Raw genomic sequence first — 16,097 nt, 5'->3', positions numbered from 1 at the left:
TAACTTAAATAAAACATAACAGAGAAAATTAAAAGAAAACGTAACTCATCTTTAACTCTGTTTCTATTTACCCTTACGATAATCATCATTTTCCGTTCACATCATTTCAGACTTTTTCCTCCCCCCCCCCTCCCTCCCTCCCTCCCTCACCAGTTCCATACAATCTCTCCCCTCCTGAGGAGGGAGAGGAGATGGCTGTCTCTGATGAAGAGCCGGGTGAAGTCCGCATCGCCGTGCGTCAATCTGTAATGTGTTTGTTTTTTGACCATGTTTTTGAAAATGTTCCAAACCGGGATGATTCTGCGTTCAAAGTGCGCAATGTTCCGACGTGATTTGACGGCCCACCGGGCGTGACTTAAGAGGAATTTGCACAGCGCTGTGTTCTTCACCCTGCTCTTCTCCCACACTCCAAACACAAAAAATACATCCCACGAATCCCCATTGTCCCAAATTAATCCCAGTTTGTTGACTAAGCACTTTTTCAGGATTTCAAAGAAGCTCGCCAGCAGTGCCCGTACATGTGCAATAATGTTTCAGGCAGCAGGCCACAGACGTCACACTCCCTGCCGACCCCCTTGTCAAACTGGTGCAGAATAACGTTTGTGAACACTTTGTTGTGTCGGATTTTGTAGTCGTTGTCTTCTGCCTCAATGCTGTTCCCTCTCACCCTCCATTGTCCCCAGATTTGTCCCACATTCAAATTGGGCATAACTTTGCCCCAGAACGGCAGAGAGGTCGGACGTTGCGACGCCTGTGCCAGAAACTTTTCAAAGATCTGTTTGCTTGTCAACCTGTGTATACTCCTCCACTCTCCTCCTTGCTCAACCAACATGGTTGGGAGCTTCCCCTCTCTGTTCTGTACTACTCTCCGCTCTATGGTTGTCCGCCATTCTTTTGGGATGCTTTCCTTTAAATCATTGTAATAGCTTGTTGTCTCTGTAATATTGGCCTTATGGTTTATCTCCTTTATACTATCATATATGGTTTGGGGGGGAAGAAAACCCGGCATCAGTTTATACATGACGTCCTTCAACTGGACCAAACCTGCTCTTAACATATTATTATTACACAGAAGCTTACCTGTCTTTTGAATTTTCTTATTTAGAAAAATTGGCATTTCTCTGATAACGTTTACCGAGTCACATGCATGCATAGTCGATATGCTTTAGAAATTCCGCGTGAGCGGACAGGACTTCTCTATAGAAACCTGGAAGCCCCGCCATCATCGGTCTCTTTAGTTGCAACAACAGCACAAAATCGCCTATGTGAAATACCTTGTTTATGAAGTATGCCATCAGGCTTGTCCAGCCGAGGGCTGTGGAGTCACACAGATATTTTTTTATAGTTTTGATACTGAACGCCCTTTTTTTGCTTTCTATATCTACTAATTGAAGTCCTCCCTCTCTGTACTTACTTATTAATGTCTTTCGTGCTATTTTACTTACTTTTGCCCTCCACAAGAAATTGGTTATGATTTCATTTAGTCTATTTAATACCCATAAGGGTAGTTCTATAACTGCTAATGCATAGTTTAGTTTTGACAATATTAAGTTGTTTAGAACCACTACTTTACCTTTGAGTTTTAGGTCTCTCAGTTTCCAATAATTTAGACATTTTTCTATTTTATTAATAATTTCCGTCCATGACAGATCACGAGCTGCCACTACATCTTTACCGATGTAGGTGCCTAGAATTTTTATATGCTTGCTTTGTATTTTAAAAGGTGTGGTCTCCTGCTGAGGTTCAGCCATGTTAATAAACATGATTTCTGACTTACCTACATTTATGCGGGAGCCAGAGGCTCGACTGTACATGTTTATAACTGCGATTGCTCTCTCTATGCTTGCCATGTCCTTTACTGTTAGGGTCGTGTCATCAGCAAATTGCTGGACGACACAGGATCCTCCCCCTGGTAACTCAATACCACTAATACCCTTGTCTTTTTTTAATAGAATTCCTAGTGGCTCTGCTATTATTGTAGACAGGATTGAGGATAGTGGACAGCCTTGTCTGACCGACCTTTCCAGAGGAAACGCATCAGTGGTTGCACCGTTGCATTTGACCTTACCTGTAGCGTTGCTATATAACAATTTTACCCAAGTTAAAAATCTGTCTCCAAAACCTACCTTTTTCAGTACATTAAACATAAATTGATGCTCTACTCGGTCAAAGGCTTTATTGAAGTCAATGGCCAGAAGGACACCTGCTTGATCTGTCTCCTTTAAATACTCCACCACATCTCTTATCGTGCGTACTGTGTCAGTGACTTCTCTCCCTGGCACACTATAAGCCTGGGTGGGTTCTATTATTGTGTGTAATATTTGTTTGACTCTGTTTGCGAATATTTTCATTAGTATTTTGTAATCATTGTTCAACAGAGTAATGGGCCTATAATTTGTTAGTTCATCCTTCTTCCCTTTCTTAAAAATTAAAGTGATCAAGCCTAGAGTCATTGACTCCGGTACCTTCTGTTCTTTTTCCATTGTTTTATACAATTTCAGTAGTATTGGTTTGAGCGTGTTGCAGAAAGCTTTATAGAAGTTTGCCGTCAACCCATCACTACCTGGGCTTTTATTTGACATCATTTGATTTATTGCACACTCTATATCTTTCTCAGTTATTTCCTGTTCACATGCTGATTTATCCTCATCATTTAGTTTAGCAGTCATCTCTTCCAATATGTCATTTGTAGCTTGTATGTCTGAACTCTCAGTTTTGAACAAGTCACTGTAAAAAGTTTGTACTGTCTCCAAAATGTCTACGAAATTGGTCACTACTTAACCTTCTTTATTTTTGATTTCTTGCAAATAACACTGATTTTGTTTTCTTTTATCCAAGTTAAGGAAAAAAGCTGTACTTTTCTCCCCTTCTACTGCATACTGAGCACGGCTCCTCAGTATAGCACCTTCACATTTTATCCTTTCAATTTCATTTATTTCATTTTGAATATTCACAAGCCTTTCAACATTGACAACCGGTTTGTAATGATCTGTGCCCTCTGGCTATGTTAACTTATAACATTAATAAAGCAAGGACGACTTCTCTCGTGCTGGGCGTTTTTATTCACCGACCGGATTCCTACTGACGTTGTTACGTACATCACGTGACTTTGTTGTGGCGCTACGGAAAGCCGTAAGGGACATTAGCACATCAAATATTACTAGCAAATATTACATCTCCCTTTTTCTGAAAAGTGCTGCTTTCTCTGCAGAGATACAGACCACGTTGAGCACGTTTATAAGCGAATACAATCTTAATAAGAAAGAATATGAAAGTGGAACTCTTATATAACTGGACTGCAACAAAGTAGTGTAAAACATTTCCTTCACTGTCTAAATGTGACACCGTAATAACATTTCATCTTTTTTTTTCCATTTCATTACTGGTAACTGCAAACAGCAGGTAGGTACACAAGGTAAGTGAACGCTGTAAATATTTCTTTTCAAAACATAGCAGGTATAGTACAGGTTGGTGTACAATTCTCTCTTTTTTTTACATTCATAAGTTAAGGATTTGTCTTGGTTTGATCGTGCGACCTGACCTCGTGGTGTAACCAGGCTGTGTGTCTGGTTGTCGCTGATTGTTCGTGTCTGGAGGTTCAGCATGCTCTTGCTGATGGGCTTGTGTGTTGTTGTTAGCGCTGGTAACAGTCTGCTGTGAAGTGTGTGTGTGTGTAGTGTGAGTGTTCACTCTGCTTTGTCGCAGGTGTTGACGGTTGCGTCGGTAGATCTGACCTTCTTTGGTTTGGATGTGGTAGCTCCTGTCTGTGTTCGCTGGTCTTTCCACAGTTGCAGGTCTCCAGGATCCATCCTCCTGCCGGAAGCGGATTGGTGTGCCTGTGGGCAGGTGGGGCAGAGGTTTGGCTGTTCGGTTGTAGTATGCCTGCTGGCGCTGTTGACATACCTCTCTCTTTTTGTGAACATCCTCCTGACTGGCGATCTGTGGCTGCAGGTGTTTTGCTGTTGATGGGAGAATGGACCGCAGCCTCCGACTCATCAGTAGCTGTGCCGGTGATTTCAGGTTGTCCACCGGTGTGTTGCGATACTCCAGTAAGCTCATGTAGGGGTCTTTGTTCTCAGCTTTGGCTTTGTCCAGGATGCGTTTGGCCGTCTGGACAGTCTTCTCGGAGAGGCCGTTGCTCTGTGGGTAGTGGGGGCTTGTGGTGGTGTGTGAGAAACCCCATGTCTGTGAGAAGTTGCGGAACTCACCAGAGCTGTAGCACGGACCGTTGTCGCTGATGATAGTCTCGGGGATTCCGTGTCGAGCCATTGCTGCTTTCAGCTTCATGATGACGGCAGATGAGGTGCAGCTGTAAAGTCTCTCTAGCTCGAAGAATCTGGAGTAGTAGTCCACAGTGACTATGAAGTCCTGTGAGTTCCATGTGAATAGGTCTGTGCCTATCACTTGCCACGGCCGCTCGGGTATGGCGTGTGACATCATTGGTTCCTTTGCATTTGCGCTGCGCCATTCTTGGCATATGCCGCAGTCTGCTACCGCATCCTCGATCTGTTTCCCCATGCCAGGCCGGAACAGTAAGTCTCTTGCTCGGCATTTGCTTTTTTCCACGCCAAGGTGGCTGGCATGGATGCGCTGTATCATGTCCTTGCGAAGCTTTTGGGGGACAATGATTCTCTCACCTTTGAACAGGATACCGTCCATTTCTGAGATTTCTGCTCTGTGGTTTCAGTATTCCTGGATGCTGGGCGGGCACTTTTTCTTTGTGTCTGGCCAGCCAGTGAGTGTGGCTCGTCTGAGTGCGGTGAGCTGTGGATCTTGCGCTGTTTCCTGCTTGATTTCTGTGAGTCTTGTGTCGCTCACAGGGATGTTGCTGAGGACTGTGTGCACTTGGGCCTCCATCCCTTCCTGTAGGTCACTGTCGTGGTGTTCTATTGACTTGCGTGACAGTGTGTTGGCCACCGGTATGTCCTTACCGGGGCGGTGGATGATTTGGATGTCGTATTTTTGGAGCGCCAGGATCATCCGTTGCAGCCGGGGTGGTGCTGCTGCCAGTGGCTTTTTTAGTATTGCCTCCAGAGGCTTGTGGTCTGACTCCACAATCACTTTTCGTCCGTACATGTACTCGTGGAACCTCTTGCAGCCGAAGACCACAGCGTAGAGCTCCTTCTCTATCTGTGCGTAGTTTTCTTCAGTGCTGTTGAGTGACTTGGACGCATAGGCAATTGGTTTGCCATTTTGGAGCATGACAGCCCCAAGGCCACTTTTGGATGCATCCACTTGGAGTCGCAACTCTTTCTGCGGGTCGAAATATGAGAGTACTGGACCTGGGTGCTGTGTAATGAGATTCTTCATCTCTTGGAACGCCTTGTCGTGGACTGCATCCCACACAAACTCACTGTCCTGTTTCAGAAGCTGTCTGAGGGGTGAGTTTATCTGTGAGAGGTGTGGAGCGAATCTGGCGAGGTAGTTGATCATGCCGAGGACTGTCTCCAGCTCTGCTTTGTTCTGTGGGGGTTGCATGTCCTTGACCGCCTTCACCTTGTGTGGGTCTGGTTTGATGCCTTCGTGTGAGAGCGTGTGGCCGAAGTAGCGTACCTCGGACACGCATATGTGACACTTGTCGGGGTTGAGCCTCACCCCTCGCTCCCTTGTGCGCTTCAGCATCGCTCTGAGACGCTGGTCATGTTCCTCTTTAGTCTTGCCGAACACTAGTATGTCATCCACTATGGCCGTCACACCGTCCAATCCTTCATATGTTTCATCCACGCGTCTCTGGAACTCGTCTTGAGCGGACATGATTCTGAATGGCAGTCTGAGGAAACGATACCTGCCAAACACTGTGTTAAATGTCGTCAACATTGAGGATTCAGTGCTCAGTTTGATGGCCCAATAGCCTGACCGCGCGTCTAACACGCTAAAGTACTCAGCTCCAGCGAGCTTTGTGGTGGCGTCCTCCAGCGTGGGGAGGGGGTAGTGAGGTCGTTGTATCACTTTGTTAAGAGCTCTGGGGTCTAAACACACTCTAAGTTTGCCTGTCTTTGGCTTCTCAACAATGACGAGTGCGTTCACCCATTCTGTGGGTTCTGTTACCTTACAGATTATGCCGCCTTTCTCCATGCTGTCAAGCTCGTCCCTCAGTTTGCTGCGTAGGGCGATGGGGATTCTGCGTGGCGGGCAGATGACCGGCGTTGCATCTGGTGTGACGCGGAAGGTGCACTCCCCTGGGAACTCTCCTATTCCCTGGAAAACATCAGCATACTCATCCATTATGCTCTGTGATGTGACATTGTTTTCCTCGCTCACAGCCATCACTATTTTTACCAAGTTTAGGTCACGGCATGTTTTCATTGCCATGACTGGTGGGGCGTTTGTGTCAATGACGTAAAAGTCCAGCATCATTGCATTGTCTCTGTACTTACATTTGAGTTTGCATGTGCCTTTCACGCTCAGCGCGCCTCCTCCATATTCAGTGAGTCTGTGTATTGCTGGTTTCAGTGTCACATTTTTGAACAGCGCCTGGAACAGGTTGGTGGGAATAGTATTGACCTGTGCCCCAGTGTCTAGTTTAAACTTTACCTTCTGTGGAGGTGTGCCAATTCCAACCTCTACGTAAGCCTGCTCGTTGCTTTTTCCGTTGTTCTCTATTGAGATGCAGTCTATGTACAGCTCTGTCTGTTCTCCCACAGCGGTGCTCTCCACTGTAATGTTGTCGAAGTACAGTTCTTCCTGCTCTCTGTCAGTGGTGTACTCTTCTGGGTTCTCTCCGACGGCATGTACTGTGCCGTGGTAGTACTTTGTCTGTCCCTGGGAGCTAGACTTGCATACTTTAGCAAAATGATTGAGCTTCTTGCATTTAACGCATTGTTTACCCTTAGCTGGGCAAGTGGCTTTAGCGCTGTGTAGCCCTCCACAATAGCTACACGCCCTGGCGGCGGTGCTAACGTTACCCTCCCTTTGTCTGAAGTTAGCGTTAGCTGCTTTGGGTGCGTTCGGTTTGTAAGTCTTTCTGCCTATTGCGTGCACCGTTTCATGTGTGCTGCCCTGGCCCATAAACTTTAGCTGTTGCTTTGCTAGCTCGTGTGAGTGGGCTACATCTATGGCTTTCTCTAGCGTTAGCTCAGCTCCCTGGCTAAGTAGCTTTTCTCTCACTCTGGGTGAGTTGGTGGCAAACACGATGCGGTCCCTGACCATCTCGTCGGCATTTGGGTAGCCACAGTCTTTGACTAGGAGCTTTAGGTCAGTTACAAATCGTTCGAAGGATTCACTCTCTCCCTGCATCTTTTCATGAAATTTATATCTGGCATAAATCGGGTTTGCTTTGGGGGTGAACTTATCTAGCTAAGAAGCTAGAAACGTACTACTTATCGTAGTACGTTTCTAGCTTCTTAGCTTGTTCTCCGCTGAGTGCCCAAGTGTTGTGCACATCGCGCCCTTTTTCCCCTATCCAGAGCAGGAGGTAGCTGCATTTCTCCTCTTTGTTCTTCCCGCGCAGGGGGCCCTTGAACATTAGCTCCGTTGTTTGTCGAAATCGTCTCCATGCTTCAGGTAAGTTCGCCGATTCCCAGTCCATCCGTGGAGCTGGAACGCCGTACGAATCCATATTGGGTATTTAAACTCCGCTACTCTGATACCATGTAATGATCTGTGCCCTCTGGCTATGTTAACTTATAACATTAATAAAGCAAGGACGACTTCTCTCGTGCTGGGCGTTTTTATTCACCGACCGGATTCCTACTGACGTTGTTACGTACATCACGTGACTTTGTTGTGGCGCTACGGAAAGCCGTAAGGGACATTAGCAAATCAAATATTACTAGCAAATATTACACGGTTGTGCATTTAATTTAGCAATTGTATTTCTTAATGATCTTTCTTTTTCTCTAGTTTTAAAGTTCAATCTTTTCGCAAACTGAATACTTTTTTGTTTAATTCTCACCTTTAATTTCTCCCACCCCGCTATGATATTTTCCCCAAACTCAGGCTGTGAACATTCAAATGAGATCAATTTAGAGATACAGTCAACATAATCCCTTCTGTTCAGCAGACTAGCATTAAGGTGCCACACGCCTCCCCCCCCTCCCCCTCCTTTTACCCCCATTCCCACACGCAGGATGGCATGATCACTAATAAAATTTAAACAATAGCGCACAGTATCGAAAAGGTCGATCTGCGGTTTCCTGACTAAACAAAAATCTATCCGACTTTGCCGTACAGTGTCCATTTGTGGCTGTACTCGAGTACTCTCGTGTTATGGGATTTCTGGTTCTCCATAAATCACAGAAATTATTCTTGGCCATAAACAGATTCAGGGCCGCTCTTGAACAGTCATGTTTATAGCTACCGTTATCGCTAATGTCAAGCCTGCTCATCTTGACATTGAAATCCCCAACTATGATGTCACAGTCTTTAGCGATAATATTCAATTCTCGAAAGAGAGAAGACCTGTCCCCCTCGTGGTTGGGCGCATAAATGTTCAGTAATTTGTAGACAGTGTCTTCAAAAACAAAGCCCACTTTAACCCACCTCCCCTCAATGTCTTTGTTTATTAGAGTGGCATCGGCCTTAATTTGGCTACTCACCATGATGCTTACTCCTCGTGCCCGCTGAGTCCCATGGCTTGAAAAGTAGAATCCAGGCCACCTTTTCTTGCACTGAGTTTCACAGTCAGTGTCCCAGTGGGTTTCTTGAAGACAGATTATTTCTGCATCACACATTTTTACGACTTTAGTGAACTTGTCCATGTCACGTAGTCCACGTACGTTGAATGATGCTATTTTGACCATGGTGAGTGGGAAAGACAGAGAAAAATAATCCCCAAACAAAAAACATGATGCATACCCTTTTCAGTCCATTATTATTTACCCCTCTTAGTCTTGCCCTTTCTGCTTGTTCCCTCTTCCCTCCCCTTACTAACTCCATCCCATTCCGAAGCCTTAGGGTTCAGCTGTCGTCTCTCACTCCCCTGCCCGTGTAGAGGCCCTCTCTGCCCCGGCTGCCCGCAAGGCAAGGACACCAGGCTGGCCGAACTGCCCTCCCTCTGGTTGCTGCGGCTCCTGTCCCCTGATGTTGTTACAGCCTGACCCCTCAGCGACCGCAGTCACACCGCTGCTTCCTCTTTTCTCCTCCTCTTCCTGCTCGACCTCGCTCTCCTCCTCCATCTCATGGCGTGTAGCTGACTGGGGCCCCTCTGCTTCGCCATCAGTCGCAATGCCATCAGGATGATCTCCTGTCTCCGTCTCCTCTGCCTTGCCGGTGTCCCTCTCTGTCTCCTCTTTGGGATCTGCTCCAGACATGGCTGCGCATTCTCGTGCGTAGCGTCCGATCTCCCCGCACTTGAAGCACTTGAACTCCGGGCACTCCCGTAGGATGTGTCCGGGCTGGAGGCACAGCTTGCAAACTTTAGATTGATTATCGTGCAGCACTCTGAAGTATTCAATCCCTTCCAGCGTCTCAAATTTGGTGCTATAAGGTAAAGAGGAGACATTTTCATTGAAACGGACTTTGAGGAATCTCGTCCCGTCAAAAACGTCCGTCCCGGCCCACTTCCTCCGCTTGATAGGAGACACCGGCTCCACGCCCCACTGCTCCAGTTTAGTAACAATTTGATTGTCTGTGACATACAGGGGAAGGTTCAAAAAGGAGACGATCCTGGTGTCCCTCGTGACTTCTGATGCCACCACTCTGGAGTTTCTAATCTTGAAGCCGTCCAGCAGTCTTGTTTTCCCTTTCGGGTTACTCATCGTGAGCTCCCATCGCTTTTCGCTTTTCGACCTGCAGCCCAATACTCTCCCACACGTGTTGTCAACCGCACGCAGAAGCTCCATCATGGAGATTTTGTCTTCTCCCTCCACGTCCACATTAACCACCAGATCTCTGTCCATCTCTCTCCTTTCCTCCTCCTTCCCCGCCGCTCCCGCCGTTTCCGCGGCGACCGCCGTCTCTTTCACCAACGCCATTGCTGTGGCCCCTCCACCTCGTCTCTCTTTTCGTTTCTCCGCTCGACTCTCCACCACCACCAATTCTCCTCTCTCCCCTTTCTCCATCACGCTTTCTGCCCCAGTCGGATTCGCGTCCTGCCGGGGCCTCTTTGTTTCCGCCGCCATACCTCCATTTTGTTTGTCCGTCTGCCCGTGGTCGTAAGTCTTGTCCGGTCCGAGTGTCTTTGCCGTTTGTGCCATTTTCGTGCTTCTAAAGCCACAAAAGTTTCCCCCGTGCAGCAGAAAGCTGCTGGCGGGGAGTTTGAAGCGTTATTTTCAGAAACTGCTCTCTTTTCCCCGTCGATTTAATGTATTTTTCGTCCGCTCCGCCGCCACCACGCCAACCGCTAGACTAAAGGGTCAGACCCGTTAGCTAGGGACTAACGTGTCTTATTAGTAGTTTACAGTAGCTAGCAGTCAGCTATGTGTTAGCATCCGGTCTTTGTGTACTCACAACTGTTACGCGCATAACAAACGCGCGTGTCACTGAGGGTTTGATAGACAGCTCGCTCGTTCCAATCATTTGACTTGGTCGTTCGTTTGACTGGAAGTCGTTGTTTTAGCTCCTGTCCCTTACAGGAACGACGGGTGTTTTTCATTTCGGTGTCAAACGTCTAATTTTTTTTTTGAGTACTATCGATTACTGTTGAGATATAATAAGAAATTTAAAATTCCGCCAAAAATCGGCGGCCGCCTATAGCTCCTTTGCGCTCAAGCTCGTCACAAAACGCTACATGAGATTGCCTAACTGCAACAAAGCAAAAAGATGGAGCGGACACGTGTCTTAAATAACGCGCTTTATTGTATTAAAACCGCAAATACAGGCATACGGAGCTGCGCTCCAGCGCACTCTTATAGCACTATACAGTACACCCCTGCACACGGATATATCTCATTGTTGCCCCCCCCGCACACACACTCACACACTTTTGAAATAATTCCGGCGCGCCTTTATCATACCCATTGTTATAGGACAATACAAGTCAATATCAACTAAATTCAAAGCTAGGCCCAAAAAAATAAAAAATAAAAAATGTTTTCATGGGAGAACATTCCACAATCGTAGACCCTTTTACAGCCTACGTCATCAAAAGTATGCGCGCGCATTTAGGCGACGGAAGTGAAACGCTACCCCCAAGTCTCCCATTCTTCCACGGATTCAGACGAGGAAGAGGAGATTACAAAATGTATTCAGAAGTATAACCAGCATCAAAATGTCCGGTTGTTGTGTCTTTGGCTGTACGAATCGCTACTCCACAAACAGCGGACTGAAGTTTTACCGAATTCCGACGGGATCACGGCCATGTCAGAGCAACCGGAGGCGCCTGTGGTTACAAGCCATCAAACGTATCCATGGGTTTCACGTCATTTGAATGGCGCGTCACGCCGCCATCTTGAGGACCAACGGATGCCAAGATGCCTTCGATCTGTTGTGCTGTGGGTTGTGACCACAAAAAGTCACAAACAAATGGATTACAATTTTACTGAATCCCTAAAAACCATGATCGTCGAGATAAATGGATCGCAGCGGTCAAAAGGGACCGCTGGATTCCCACAGAACACTCCAGGCTATTGTTGGGAATCACCTTCGTGTTCCTCGTCCCCGGGTCCGTTGATGTGAAGAAAACAGCCACCACGTCTTAGGAGATTAAAATAATTTTATTGAGTACAGATCTGGAGACACACTGCCAATCCGTCGTGTGTGTCTGACTTTCTTTGTGTGTGAGCTTCTTTATATGCTAAACCTCCCTTGTTCATTCATCACACATGACCTTGATTTTCCTGTCCACTATGTTTGGTCAATGCTCCCTTTCATGGTTGAGCTTTAGGGAGTGCTCATCCTGTCTGGACCTGTAACTCTTATCGGGGGCCCTCCTTGCACCAGACACGGTATCTCTCCCAAGGCCCCAGGGGAGGGCAACCCACATTCAGTGCGAGGCATGCAATATATTTCATCTACATGAATGTGTCTTTCTTCACCCTCTGTTCTGGTTGCATGCATTGGTTACAGAGTAATACAAATACACTCGGGTTATATTTAATATCACTTAACAACTCCCCCTTTTGATCTCCTCTAAGGAGATCACTAACTACGTTTAATATCTTCATCTAGGTCCCTTTCCACAGGTGTCGGTCAACTGTTTTTTCTATCGAGACCATAATGGTCTTACCATCTCCTCCTAATTGAACTTTCATATATTTGCCGTAATCTTCTTTGCGGTGACTCCCTATGTCCCCTGTGTATGCGTCTACATAAGACCATTTATAACAGCTGGGCCACAACACCTTCCGGCATATGTAGACTGGCTGTTTTTTCCAATAATCTTCCTGACCTTCTGGACACGGGAACAGGTCGCAAAGCCTTACCTGATATGTGGCAGTGGTGCCTACTGGATGGGTCCAATTAACCCACGAGTTGTACCACCCCCTTCTCCCGCCTGGTCCCTGACTGCACCTGAACTCTTCCCCCCTTTTCACTTCATCTCTTTTGGCTCTTAGAAGGGACTGATCCAGGGCCCACAACCCTAAACAAAGGCATACCATCATAGTCATTATTCCCATTATAACCCTTGTTCCCCTTGTCTTCATGACTGTCATTCATAGTTATATCTGTTAATACGTTGGTCTGTCTAGTCGTCCGCCCCTCGGTTCTCCGTCTACGTCTACTTCTGGCCGGGAATTGTGATCGTCCGGCTAGTTCATCTATGACCTAGGGGAGAGGTTACCAGCACTTTCACCCTGACTTCTGCTAACGGTGTCGGCTTTGGGGAGGATCGGTGAACCTTCGAGTCCATCCGAAGAGGTGGACGCTTCTTGTAGATCGTCCTATATGTCTTGCAGGTGTAGCGCGTGTCCTAATCAGATTTATGTGCATGGCGTTCCTGCTCCAAGGCCGTCCTAATGAGGTTGGTGCACATAGTGTTTCTACTCCAAGGCCGTCTCTATCAGGCTGGCGTACAATGTTCCTACTCTCAGGCCCAGCTCCTTTAGTCCCCCTGTTGAGGTGATTTATCACCTCACATAATATTTTAAGTGTGGCGCGTGGGTATCTATATCAGTATTCGGTCATTGGTTCCACCCCAGGGTGGGATGTCCCCCAGGCATCCTTGCAAGGCACCACTGTGGCTTCCTTAATGACCTGCAAGGCCTATGTGTAGCATGTGGGTACATAGGTGCGAAATACAAGCAGCAAGCATTTCTTCATTGCACACAGCAGAGTTGTATATAAGTAATACAAAGTGTAGTTAACTGAGGGAGGCTAGGCCGTTTCTACAAGCATAGAGACATAAACGCAGAATGCATGCTTTACGGATCCTCTTTCAGACAGGGCTGTCCAGTGGGCTGTCTGGGTCATCCGAATCCAACTCGCTGAGGTCCGGTCCCTCTAGGCCCCCTTCGTCTCGTGGGGGATGGTCCATACCGAACATCCCAGAATGGTAACTGTTGAGAGAGTGGTTATCCTCCCTAAAAGTCCCTATCTCACCTTTTAACAGGCTCTCTCCGTCTGGGTTGAGAGGCCTGAGCAATTCTACTTCTGTCATCTGGTAGGGCAGGGGGAGGGATGTTATACTAGATTTCATGTGTTTGTCCATGCATTGAATGTATAAGGCCTTGTACATAGGTATACAGAAACAAACTCCAATAATCAACACTAATATTATGACCAATATGGGTTCGGCCAGAGAGGACAGCCAATTTTCCCATTTGCCGAACCATTTTGACATCCAGTTTCCAAATGGGTCATTTACTCCTGAATGTTCTTGGAGCTCGTCTGAGAGCATCTTTAGACCTGTCAATGCCCTGGTAAGTGTGCCATCAGGCACCGTGTTTGGTCGAATTGGAAAGTGTAGCTTTTCCCTGTAGTATAATTTAGTTCTATTCCCCCGTAAATTGATAAACATTTATCCCTTAGAGCTGTGTTGACTGCTCTTTTAGTTATGTGGTGGTGTAATTGGGTCAGATTGGTATCGTTAGCGATATCAGTAAGTGGGGTTCCAGTTCTCTCAATATGAATTGACTCTAGGTTAGATCGTTCTCGTGAGGCCTGAGCCATTTTCCATCACAACAGTGGTCCTGCTATCATCAGTGAGAGACACCATAGGGTGATCAGTCCTTGGAGTCTGTCACATCCGAGTAGCCTAAATGGATTTCCTGTGTCATGTCTAGGTCTCGTTGGGATTGTCGTAGTCACTGTCAAGGTCCTTCAGGTTTTTTCTAATGTCAGTCAGTGTCCGCTCGGTCGGAGCGTCTGTTTTGCAGCACTGAGTCTTGTGCCACCAGTTGCTTAGTCTGTCTGTTTGCAACCAGACTTTCAGGGAGTAGTCTGTAGCTTGGGCCACTTGGAATGGGCCGAGCCAACGTGGTTCACTCCAATTTTGTTGGTGTTGTTTCCTCAACACCCATTCCCCTATTTCCACCGGTGGTGGGACGACGTCGTCTGGATCATGCAGAAGCGCTTCCTGTACCTGTGAGGACAAACACTTCACCGCTATGTTAAGCATTGTTACATAATCACCAATCTCTTTTCTTTGTCCTATAAGAGTGTGTCCGTCTGTGGTAGGGCAAGTGGTGAATGGACATGGCATTTTTCTACCCGTTAGCACCTCATGAGGGGTTAACCCATGTGCTGCATTTGGTTGAGATCTCATGTTGAACAGTACCAATGGTATGGCGTCTAGCCATTTCAGGCTTAGTTCGCTACATAATTTCCCCAATTGTTCCTTGATTGTCCTATTTGCTCTTTCCACCAGTCCCTGGGAGGCAGGGTGATAGACTGAGCCGTATTTGTGTTTGATCCCAAACATTTCCTCAACCTTCTGAAGGTCCTCACTTGTGAAGTGGGTACCATTATCTGATCTGATGGTTCTTGGCAACCCATATCTGGGTAGGAGTTCTTTAACCAGCCATTTAATTACTTCCTGTGCTGTTTCCTTCTGAATCACGTGTATTATCCTCCCTCTTACTGTCTATATTTTGTACAACTTCCTTTCTCCCAGTCTTAGCTTTAGTTGCTGTTTCTTGCTTTATCTTCTTTCCCTCATCCAACTCTTTCCACTCTTCGTCCCCTATATTCCAACTGTCTGGTTTTTGCATTACGTTCTCGTTCATGTGTTTGCTTATCAGCGCGAGTTTCTGCTCCAGGTCTGCTTGAGTGACGGGAGCGTCTTTGGCATTGTCTGGGGCGATGCTTACACCTATGACCCCGCTTTTAACAGTCATTAGAGGGGCCTGTATATCTTGTCTCCTAGTTTGGGCCCCCCTTTTTCAGCTTCTTCTTCCTTTACTTTGGTTGCTTTATCCTGCTCTTTTCTGCTTTTCTGCTTTGTTTCTGGCTGAGTTGGTTTCGGCGTTTTCGGCATAGTCTGTAACATTTCGAAAAACCAGACGGCCATGGTGGCCTGTCTGTCTGCCTCTCGTTCTGCTTTTCCTATCTGTGATTTCTTTGTTAGACATCCCGTCTGTCCAACTTTTTCTCCCACCTTAGCCGCTTTAACGCGGGCTTGTGCCTCATATTGTTCTAGTAGTTGTGCGCTGGGTGGTGGATCAGTCCACGCCCCTAGCAGGCCTTCTTCCTGCATTTCATGTGCCCAAATCACTAATTAATTTTCTTTGCCAATTTATTTCTTTCTCCGGGCAGAGTCCTGTATGCTCTTAACATTACGGCTTTGTGCAGGACCCTGCCTAATGTGTCATGGGGTAGTTTTTGCCAGCCATCTATCACTGCTTTAATTTTATCAGACATTTTCAAGACACACTTTGTTCACATACACTGATGCACCAACCAAGTGGACTCTAGGTCCGGGGGAGGCCGGGGAACTCAGCCACAGAAGAGGTTGGGGCCCCGTCGGGTCACCCAATGTCAACCGCCGGTTTTCTGATCACCTCGAGCGAGAACAATACAGCAAGCTTCTACCCACACGGGGCGGCCGTACCTTCACTTCAAATCTCGCTCAGGTATCACTCCCCGAGTGTCCCCTTTTACTCTGGAGGCGCTATACAGTGTTCTAGGTCCCTGACCTTATCTCTTGTCCCTTATATTCTGCTAGGCCTTCCCCATTTGACAAGCAAACACACTGGTTTTGGAGCCTGGTGTGTGTGTGTGTTTTTTTTTTTTCAAACTTCCACACAGGCTAAAAAGTCTCGAAAACCAGGAAACCACCC

The sequence above is a fragment of the Lampris incognitus genome, chromosome 1, assembly GCF_029633865.1.
Source record: "Lampris incognitus isolate fLamInc1 chromosome 1, fLamInc1.hap2, whole genome shotgun sequence".
Classification (NCBI taxonomy): Eukaryota; Metazoa; Chordata; class Actinopteri; order Lampriformes; family Lampridae; genus Lampris; species Lampris incognitus.
The sequence above is the reverse complement of the archived record's forward strand: the minus strand, read 5'-3'. Positions refer to the sequence as shown.